We start from the raw sequence: 11,675 nt of genomic DNA, 5'->3' as shown, positions 1-11,675 counted from the left end.
ATAAGATATGATGTGGCCATGATATGTCTTAAACCCAAATGGTAAGTTCATAAGTGTTTGGACTTGAAATTTAAGAGCAAATTGTGATAATTTGCTTGGACAGCAACAGTAATGTGATTTTAGAAAATCACTATAAATTGTTGGTGTGGAATTATAGGCTGAATAAAATATGTAATCAAAGCTCAGTTGGTCTAGTTTCTTATAAAAGAGACCATGGAAGCAAAGAAATTTCCTATAAAGAGATATTTGAAGTTGTGTGGGACAGTGTCAGAATGACTCCGAAATCCCTGTTCTGTTTTGGAAAATCATTATAATTTGTACAAAAATGGTTATAAGATAAGATTTATATGCTTAGACTCCTTAATGAGTCTAGTTTTAAATGAAATCAAATAGAACACATTTTGAATTCTGTACAATGAGAAATTTGATTTGTAGTGAAGAGTGGTCAGATTAGTCAAACAGTGAAACAGGGAAACTTTAAGAAAAATCTGGTATTGATTGGCCACACCTAAAATTCTGAAAATTTTATGGATGAAAGATACGTGAGTCTACATTCGGGAAAATTAACAGAAATTGATTTTGAGTTTTGTAGCTCTAGTTATAAACAATTTAGTGACTGTTGCTCAGGAAAACTGCATGTAGTGAATATGTGATTTTGTTGTAAACTTTGATGAAACTATTTGAGTTGCTTATAAGCTATTGCTGAAATTGATGTACAAGAAAAATATGAAATATGTATGAGATATATATATGTGATAAGGCCTAATGGCGATGTGATGAATGAGAAAGTGTGTATATATGTGATAAGGCCTAATGGCCGATGTGATGAATGTGAAAGTGTGTATATATGTGATAAGGCCTAATGGCCGATGTGATGAATGTGAAAGTGTGTATATATGTGATAAGGCCTAGTGGTCAACGTGATGGATGTGGAAGTGTGTAAATGTGATAAGTCCCGAAGGGCAATTGTGTTAGTACTATATCAGGGTTAAAACCCATGAGGCTTTATGCGAGAATATTATCACCGATTAATGACCGTAGGCTTCGTGCTTGTACTATATCCGAGCTCTAATGACCCGATGACTACGTGTGGAGAGTATGTCGGGTAAGACCCGATGACTTGATGTGGAGATTTAAATGCGAGCTAAAGGTCTCGCCGATAATCCGAGTAGAGGTTAAAGCTATAAGACTTCGTAATAAGAATTGCTTATAAATATATATTCGGTCGAAAGGTTAAGCAGTATGTACTCCAAGTTTATATGTGAGCTTGATTTGAACTAAATTATAAGGTAGTTATGTGATGCATACGAGAGCAATCCATGAGACTATTCCTATGAGTATGTGACATCGGATCGGTGTGAGAGGTTATGTGAAATCATACAATATATCTATGTCACATGAGCTCACTTTTATGTGAAAGTTTATTTGCCTCTGTATATGTTGAGATGTGCATATTCGGTAAAGGGATGGTATGCTAGAAAGAAGAGTGAAATAAAATACGAACAACTATGTTATAATTTGGTTGTATCTGTTGACTTTGCTTAAAACTTACTAAGCATTGTAATGCTTACTCCATTTACTTTGTTTCCTCATTTTATAGATCTCATTTGGAAGCTACAGGCTCGGGGATCGTCAACAACTAGTCACACTATCACCATCCTTTGTTTGGTACTTGCTATGTTTTGGATTATCTTATGGCATGTATAGAATAGACTAGTAGCGGGAGGATATTTTGGTTAATGTATATAAGCCATGCGAAAATGGCTTTAAGTATACTTTGATCATAGCATTGTAATCATTTTGTATGTCGTCCATCGAGAGGTATGGAAATGTTGGTAACGGTTAGTCATGGGAATGGTTATTCATGATCACTTTTGGTATATGTATGACAAACTCTAGTTGATCCATGGAGGATCGTGAAATAGGTAAAGTTTACCTTAAAAATAAATGCTGGCAGCAGCAGTGATGTGGATGTGAAAAATCTCTAAAAATAGTAGGAATGGAATTAAATAGCGAATAAATTATGTAATCGAACCTTGATGAATCTATTTTCATAGGAAAGTAACGAAACGTTCATATGAACATTATATTATGAGATGTTAAAGTTTTCGTGAGACAGGGCCAGAACGGTTTCTGGATCCTCTGATCTGACTTTGTAAATTCATTATAAATTAACCAGAGACATTTAGAAGTCATTCCATATATGTATAGATTCCTTTTTGAGTCTAGTTTCTATAGAAAGAAACGGCATCAGTATTGAATCCCTGTACAGGGAGATATCCAATTCGTAATGCATGAAGGTCAGTGTAGTCGAACCCTGGAATGGGGGAGACTTTAACTAATAAACTATACTAATTGGCCCGACCAAAAATTCAAAAAAAAAATATTAGATGGACATATGAGTCTAGTTTTGGGGAAAAATTACGAATCTGATTTTCGAGTTGTGGAACTCAAGTTATGATTTTTAAGGTGACAGTGATGCAGTTAGCCAGTCGTCTGGAAAATTTTTAATTGGACTGTGCGAGTAAATGAATTAGTCGGTTAGCACCTCGTGTTCGACTCCGGTAACGGTCTCGGGTACGGGGTGTTACATTATGAAAGACGAACAACTTCGAAAGCATTTGCCAATGATGTTTTCATTAATCAAGAAAGAAAGTTGGGGGCTCGAATACGATCAAATACCGTCCTAGTCTCAACCATAAACAATGCCGACCAGGGATCAACGGATGTTACTTTTAGGACTCTACCGGCACCTTATGAGAAATCAAAGTCTTTGGGTTCCAGGAGGAGTATGGTCTCAAGGTTGAAACTTAAAGGAATTGACAGAAGGGTACCACCAGGAGTGGAGCCTGCGGCTTAATTTGACTCAACACGAGGAAACTTACCAGGTCCAGACATAGTAAGGATTGAGAAACTGAGAGCTCTTTCTTAATTCTATGGGTGGTGGTGCATGGCCGTTCTTGGTTGGTGGAGTGATTTTTTTTGTCTGGTTAATTCCATTAACGAATGAGACCTCAGCTTGCTAACTAGCTACATGGAGGTGATCCTCCGTGGCTAGCTTCTTAGAGGGACTATGGCCTTTTAGGCCACGGAAGTTTGAGGCAATAATAGGTCTGTGATGCCCTTAGATGTTCTGGGCCACACGTGCACTACACTGATGTATTCAACGAGTCTATAGCCTTGGCCGATAGGCTCGGGTAATCTTTGAAATTTTATCGTGATGGGGATAGTTCATTGCAGTTGTTAGTCTTCAACGAGGAATTCCTAGTAAGCATGAGTCATCAGCTCGCGTTGGCGATGTCCCTGCCCTTTGGATTGCAACAACGTGGGCGGTTCGCTACCCTTGACGTCTTGAGAAGTCCACTGAACCTTATCATTTAGAGAAAGGAGAAGTCGTAACAAGGTTTCTATAGGTGAACCTGCGGAAGGATAATTGTCGAAACCTGCCTAGCTGAAGGACCCGTGAACGCATTGTAAACAACATCAGAGTTGGTGCGGGCACATTATCGTCCGTTGCCACCCCCATGAGTCAGAGCTGCTGGTTTTGTTGTCCCTTTGCCCATTGGATGGGGTGAGATGTCAGAATCAACCTTTTTGATGCAAAACGAACAAACCCTCGACGCTAATCACGTCAAGGAATTGAAATGAAAAAAGGGCACGTCTTCTGTCGTCACACCGTTCGCGGTGTCAGTGCTTCAGTGATGTTGTTCTTTTGTCACAAAACATATAGAACAAATCTCGGCAACGAATATCTCGACTCTCGCATCGATGAAGAACGTAGCGAAATGCAATACTTGGTGTGAATTGCAGAATCCTGTGAACCATTGAGTCTTTGAATGCAAGTAATGCCCCAAAGCCATTAGATCTGAGGGCACGTCTGCTTGGCTGTCACGCATCATTGCCTCCATCCAACCCCGATCCCTTGGGACTCGGTTGGACCGCGGGCAAAAATTGGCCTCCTGTGCGCTCATAGCCAGCGGTTGGACTAAATTGGAGTCCTCGACAACATATTTGTTGCGACGATCAGTGGTAATACTGTAAGCAACCTCATTCGGAGTCTTGCATGTTCATAGATCGAGACCCTTAAACCTTTTCGGCATCGCAAGGATGGTGCTTGCATCGCGACCCCAGGTCAAGCGGGATTACCCGCTGAGTGTAAGCATATCAATAAGCGGAGGAAAAGAAACTTACTAGGATTCCCCCAATAATAGCGAGTGAACCAGGAAAAGCCTAGCTTGAGAATTGGGCGCCACCGGCTTCTAAATTGTAGTCTGAAAAAGTGTCCTTAGTAGTGGACAGAGCCTAAGTCCCCTGGAAAGGGGCACCGGAGAGGGTGAGAGCCCCGTCGTGCTCGGACCCTGTTGCACCACGAGACGCTGTCTACAAGTCGGGTTGTTTGGGAATGCAGCCCTAATCAGGCAGTAAATTCTATCCAAGGCTAAATATGGGAAAGAGATGATAGCGAACAAGTGCCGCGAGGGAAAGATGAAAAGGACTTTGAAAAGAGAGTCAAAAGGTGCTTGAAATTGTTGGGAGGGAAGCGGATGGGGCAGGCGATGTGCCCCGGTTAGATGTAGAATGGTGAACCGGTTCGTCGATCAGCTTGGGGCATGGACCGATGCGTGAAGATGTCTTCACCTCGATCGTGGGATCCAACACGTGCCGTCTCGGCGTGCTTTGGCACTTGCGTGCTCCGTACGATGGCCTGCGGGCTCCCGTTCGGCTCGTGTTAAAACAAGAAACAAGGAGTCTGACATGTGTGCGAGTCAATGGGTTAGAAAACTCGTAAGGCGCAAGAAAGCTGATTGGCGGGATCCCTCGCGGGTGCACTGCTGATCAAACTTGATCTTCTAAGAAGGGTTCGAGTGAGAGTATGTTGTCGAGACTCGAAAGATGGTGAACTATGCCTGAGTGGGGCGAAGCCAGAGGAAACTCTGGTGGAGGTCCACAGTGATACTGTCATGCAAATCGTTCATCTGACTTGGGTATAGGGGTGAAAGACTAATCGAACCATCTAGTAGCTGGTTCCCTGTCCATTTCTGGTAAGCAGAACTGGCGAAGTGGGATGAACTAAATGTCAGGTTATGGTGCCTAACTGCACGCTAACCTAGAACCCACAAAGGGTGTTGGTCGATTAAGACAACAGGACAGTGGTCATGGAAGTCGAAATCCGCTAAGGAGTGTGTAACAACTTACATGCCGAATCAACTAGCCCCGAAAATGGATGGCGCATCAGCGTGTGACCTATACTCGATTGTCGAGGTAAGGGCTAGGCCCCGATGAGTGGAAAGGTGCGACAGTTACCGTAAAACCTGGGGCGCGAGCCCAGACAGAGCGGCCGTCGGTGCAGATCTTGGTGGTAGTAGCAAATATTCAAATAAGAACTTTAAAGCCCGAATAGGGGAAAGGTTCCATGTGAACGTCACTTGCACATGTGTTAGTCGAGACGCGGTGGATGACGACAATGTTAGGGAGTGCAGAGACAACGGTGGGGACCTCAGGAAGGGTTATCTTTTCTATTTAATGGACTGTCCATCCTGGAAACGGCTTAGTCGAAGATAGGGTCTAGTGACCGGAAGAGTACCACACGTCGAGTGGTGTCCGTTGTACCCTCGACAGCCATGAAAATCTAGAGGACCAAGTACTGTCTGTGCTCGGTCATACTCATAACCCCATCAGGTCTCCAAGGTGAATAGCCTCTGGTCAATGGAACAATATAGGCAAGCGAAGTCGGGAAAATGGATCCGTAACCTCAGGAAAAGGATTAGCTCTGAGGGTTGGGCATAGGGGTCTCAGTCCCGAACTCGTCGGCTACCGATGCATGCTGAGCTGCTGCTGTGGCAAGAGCAGGTCACTGCATGTCGACCGGGGGAAAGGCTGGGAACGGCTCCCTCGGGGGCCTTTCCCGGGCGATGAACAATTGACTCAAAATTGGTACGGACATTTGGAATCAAACTGTTTGATTAAAACAAATTATTGCGATGGTCTCTGCAGATGCTCACGCAATATGATTTCTGCCCAGTGCTCTGAATGTCAAAGTGAAGAAATTCAAGAAAGCGCGGGTAAACGGCGGGAGTAACTATAACTCTCTTAAGGTATCCAAATGCCTCATCATCTAATTAGTGTCGCGCATGAACGGATTAACGAGATTTCCACTGTCTCTGTCTACTATCCAGCGAAACCACAACCAAGGGAATGGGCTTGGTAGAATCAGCAGGGAAAGAAGACCCTGTTGAGCTTGACTCTATTCCGAATTTGTGAAATGACTTGAGAGATGTCGGATAAGTGGGAGCTCTCAGGCGAAATTGAAATACCACTACTTTTAACGTTATTTTACTTATTTCGTGAATTGGAGGCGGGGCACGGCCCCTATTTTTGGACCCTAGGCTGGCTTCGGCCAGCCGATCCAGGGGGAAGATATTGTTAGGTGGAGAGTTTGGCTGGGGTGGCACATCTGTTAAAAGATAACACAGGTGTCCTAAGATGAGCTCAATGAGAACAGAAATCTTGTGTGGAACAAAAGGGTAAAAGCTCGTTTGATTCTGATTTCCAGTACGAATACAAACCGTGAAAGCGTGGCCTATCAATCATTTAGACCTTTAGAATTTGAAGCTAGAGGTGTCAGAAAAGTTACCGTAGGGATAACTGGCTTGTGGCAGCCAAGTGTTCATAGCGATGTCGGCTTTTCCTATCATTATGAAGCAGAATTCACCAAGTGCTGATTGTGTAACACCATGAACTAGGGTTACGAGGCATTAGTTAACTAAAAACACAATTCCGAACAATTATATATAAAAACCAATTTCAAAAATCGGTCAAAATTTATTTTTAAACTAGTACATACTTCACAAAATACTAACGTACATTTATGCATGCTAATACCATGTAATAGATTATTTATGAAACTAACTTTTATTACTTAAATGTATAATTTGTCATGGAAACCTAATACATATGACTAAATACACATATTTTTATTTCTTTCTTTTCAACGAATATAGATCATAACCAAATTCTCAAATTTCAATATTTTTATCTTGTAAATATTCAACTCAAATAATAATACATTCATCCACTTCATTTCATGTATACTCACAAGTGCCGAATCATAGGTGACTCAAAAATAATTTTCATAAGTACCATTTCATAACCGAATACCATTTCTTCAGTCATAGTCATTTAACTAACAATTATATAATCAAAACATGCATTTTCTCATACCATATAATGAACATATCAAGGCAAAGTTATATGATGTTTGGACATAATCTAATAACCTTTAAAGTCGAATCAGATATAATATCTTGACTATATTCTATAATAAAAAAAATTCAAATAATCATTTATTCATAGTACTTAACATGTTAACTAAAACAAATTCGCACCACAACCAAGTATAGCTAAATTCAAACTTAGTATTTAATCCATATACGCAGCATATTTATCCATTCTCAATTTCAAATACCAAATATAACCATAACAAACCAATCATCTTTATGACCAATTTCTTCATACCATAACCTAATCATTAATCAACTTCAATGCACAAATTTATATCACTATCAAACCATTTCCAACACATATATCATAGTGTTATAACAAAACAGTTTAATCCGTAACCAAAGATGATCGAAACTAAACTTAGAAGTAAAGCCATTTTCGCATGGCTCAAATTATACATACCCAAAGTTGAACAAAATACATATTAGCCTATACATGCCATAAGTTCGAAAATAGACTTTTAAAATTACTGAAAGTTGACGATAGTGTGGATGACTTCGATAACGATCCCCGAGCTCGTAACTTACAACCAAAATCTATAAAACAGAGTAGCAAAAATACACAGAGTAAGCTAACTTAGCTTAGTAAGCCTTAAGCAAAATAAACAACTCACTGAATAATCAAAACATTCAAACTAACCATATATCAATAATGTTATACTTTAACATATTAAGATACCTTGACCAAATGTTCAAAAAAAATCAATTATATAACAGCACATAAATGTTTCCTATATAGCCAATTATACAAGATCAATTATATCATCACATAGACACTTACATATAGGGCCTAATACACAAAATTTATTATATTATCACATGTGGCCGAATATATAAAAGTTAAATAAAATATCACATGTAACTTATAGTTCAAATTCAAAAGAACATCACATATGGCCGAATATGCATATTTAAGATAAATTCACATATATCTAAGTATACAATTTCAATATAAGTTCACATGTAATCGAATACTAAAATTCAATATAACCTCACATGCAGCTGAATATACAAGTTTAATATAAGCTTACATGTACTTACCTATGTGGCCGAACATATACAAGGTAATTTATCTAAATTTCACTTGCTCAATATCCACAATAATTTGAAATTTTTAATCACAGACTTGTAAACAAATCACCGGTATAAAACCTGCTAGGCATAAGTCTGAATCACACACCGGCACAAGGCCTGCTAGAACCAAGGTCTGATATTTATTCGCCGCTAATAAGCCTACTAGGCACGAAGCTCGATCAATGTCACCAGAACAAAGCTTGCTAATCTCAAAGCCTGAATATCCCAATTATAGAGTCATTCCACAACATTTCATATATCGAATAGTCCAATATTCCATGTAACAGATACACACTTCCAGGGATTTTAAATCAGTCGAATAAAACTCAACCACAGTAAATCATTGATATATCACATTCGGCTAACATAATAATAGACTATAAAATTTGAAACATCATAGTAAAACATTCTATGTTTAAAATAAACCATGTTTAATTGCTTAAAGACTTACCTCAGATATCGACGGATGTTACAAAACGGCTATTCGATTATTTTTGTTATTCCGTGATCCGAGTCCAGTTTCCTTTGTTCTTGATCTATATAATTTCAAATTAACCTTATTTAAACACAATTTCATTCAATTTAATCCAACAACATATAAATGGGTAAATTACCATTTTACCCCTAATATTTCATACTTTTACAAATTAGTCCTAATTGCACAAAACACAAAATACACAAAATCTCACAACAATATAGTTGGGCCGAATTTTCCGTATAACCATACTAGACCATATATTTGATCTATTTCACATTTTAATCCCTCAATTTATTATTTTTGCAATTTTAGTCCTAATAACCCAAAATCATCAAAAACTCCAATACAAAACATGTTAATCTAAAACATATTTTTGATATTTCATCATCAAACATCACAAACACAAATATTCATCAATGGCATAACACAAAATATTCACCAAAATCAAAAATTCAAACATGGGTCGAGTAGTATTCGAAGCAACGATCTCAAAAACGTAAAAATTATCAAAAACTGAGCTAATTACATACCTTAATTGAGCTTAATAAGTTGCCGAACCCTTAAAGCTTTCTTTTCTTTCTTATTTTCTTTAATTTCGGAAATAACAAAGTACATGCATGGTTGTTTTTATTTTATGTTATAATATATACATATTATTACTTATAATATAACTTTAATTATTTCAATATTATTTCCACCCACTAACTAGTGACCGAATGTGTCCATGCCAATTTCAATGGTATAATTTCATTATAAGTACCCTACATTAAAAGAACAAAGCAATTAGGCACTTTAACAATTAGCATGCAAATTTTACATTTTATGCGATTAAGCCCTTTTTATTTAATTAAGCACACAAACAATCAAATTTTCATACGAAATTTTCACACATGCAAATTCACATATAATAAACATGAAAAATAATATTTAAATATATTTTTACTCAGATTCGTGGTCTTAAAACCAGCATTCCGATTAAGGTCTAAATCGGACTGTTACAGATTGTTCACCTACCAATAAGAAACGTGAGCTAGGTTTAGACTATCGTGAGACAGGTTAGTTTTACCCTACTGATGGCTGCATTGCAATAGTAATTCAACCTAGTACGAGAGAAACAGTTGATTTGCACGATTGTCATCGCGATTGGTTGAAAAACCAGTGGCGCGAAGCTACTGTGCGCTAGATTATGACTCAAAGCCTCTAAGTCAGAATTTGGGCTAGAAGCGACAAACGCGCCCGTTGCCTGATTACTGACCCACAATAAGGGCCTTTGGCCCCCAAGGGCACGTGTCGTAGGTGCAGCGACTGCGGCAGTCAAGTCACGGGTGCCTCCTTGGAGCATAATTCCCACTGAGCGGTGGGTAGAATCCTTTACAGATGACTTAAATACGCGACGGGTATTGTAAGTGGTAGAGTGGCCTTGCTACTTCGATTCGTCCTTCCCCCGATCCGGTCCCCCTCGTTGTTTTGCACGACCCGACCCTAAGGTCCCAGGTGGCAAACTTGGTGTAAGGTAAACACTTGGTCGTAACGACCCCTCAAGAAACATGACTGGTGTTCTGACATGGGAGGTCTTTGTCAAAGGTCTTGCGGTGCCGGGTCAATCGAGGGTGTATAGGCGAATTTTTGTGGCATCGACACATTGTCTTTCTTTCTAGCATGATCAGACCCTATTTTGATCAGCTGATTCATCGCGATTATCAAGGTTTTGTCATTTCTTCATTTCTTATTTTATTCTTTTTCTCTTTCTTTTATCCGAAAAAGTGAATTGAGTCATGTACATCATTTTTGCATGGTTTGTACCATGCTACATGCAAACCATTAATGGTAGATTCAGTTTCCTTTGACTTTTCAACGATGATTTCTCATAAGATTTCTGTCGTCTTAATAGGTTTAAAAAGCATGCAAACTTTGAGTTATCAAATGCTGTCATCTGATTTCTAAGTTTTCTTGCGTTCTATTTTCAAGAAACTGTTAGATTTTAAGTTTGTTCTGTTTCATTTTCTTGTTTTCTTTTGTTTGTGCTTTCTTTCTTGAAGCGGGGATAGGATTTTAACGGTGGGTGTGTCTCTTTGAAAAGATTAGGTGACGGTGTCGGTTCTTTTGGATTAATACTATTTTTTGTTTTCCTCTTTGCTGTGTTTTATAGAGCAGACTCCATGTTCTAGGAAGTTGTTTGATCCCTGGCGCTCGGGTCGTGGTTTTCCCTATATATTGTCACTTTTTTGATGCATCGAAGGAGTCGAATAGGGAAAAGCTTCTATTTCTGTCCTGGTGAGTTTTGCATCTCAAAGGAAATGGATTCATGGGTCGTGCAAAACCAATGAAGATCCTCTGCTGGAACTGTCGTGGGATTGGAAACCCTGCGATAGTTCATGAATTAAAGCAACTGCTTGTTGCTAATGATCCTGATGTAATCTTCCTTTGCGAATCAAAAATCAATGCTAATAAATTCTTTTCTGTTCCCAGTAAGTGCAAAATGGAAGGTTGCTGGGCTGTTAACGCAAATGGCAAAAGTGGTGGACTAGTCATGATGTGGAAGGAAAGCAATAAGGTCGAAGTTCAAACTTATTCCAGTAACCATATTGACTCGATAATCCACTTGGAGAATGACAATCCCATCCGGTTCACGAGATTCTACGGAAATGCCAAACCTAACAAAAGATAATGCTTATGGAATATGCTGAGAAGGGTTGGTAAGTCTGTTACAGAAAAATGGATCATTAGGGATGATTTTAATGCCATTTTCGATAATGCAAAAAAAAAAAGAGGGGGCAGCAGCAAGCCAAGTGCTCTTATAGAGGACTTTCGGTGGGTTGTCAATGAGCTCTCGATGGTTGATT

The 11,675-nt window shown here is 39.0% G+C and overlaps 1 non-coding gene and 1 pseudogene across 1 annotated transcript; both read left to right on the top strand.

The window, feature by feature from the left end:
* Positions 1 to 3,733: 3,733 nt before the first annotated feature.
* LOC128289901 (5.8S ribosomal RNA) lies at positions 3,734 to 3,891 on the top strand. The gene has a single exon (XR_008279542.1). It is a non-coding gene; the product is annotated as a 5.8S ribosomal RNA (ribosomal RNA).
* A 231-nt stretch (positions 3,892 to 4,122) lies between these two features.
* Positions 4,123 to 10,290, top strand: LOC128289573 (28S ribosomal RNA; annotated as a pseudogene).
* Positions 10,291 to 11,675: the final 1,385 nt, after the last annotated feature.

The sequence above is a fragment of the Gossypium arboreum genome, chromosome 2 (assembly GCF_025698485.1).
Source record: "Gossypium arboreum isolate Shixiya-1 chromosome 2, ASM2569848v2, whole genome shotgun sequence".
Classification (NCBI taxonomy): Eukaryota; Viridiplantae; Streptophyta; class Magnoliopsida; order Malvales; family Malvaceae; genus Gossypium; species Gossypium arboreum.
Note: the sequence above shows the minus strand (reverse complement) of the source record. Positions and strands in the feature narration are given on the sequence as shown.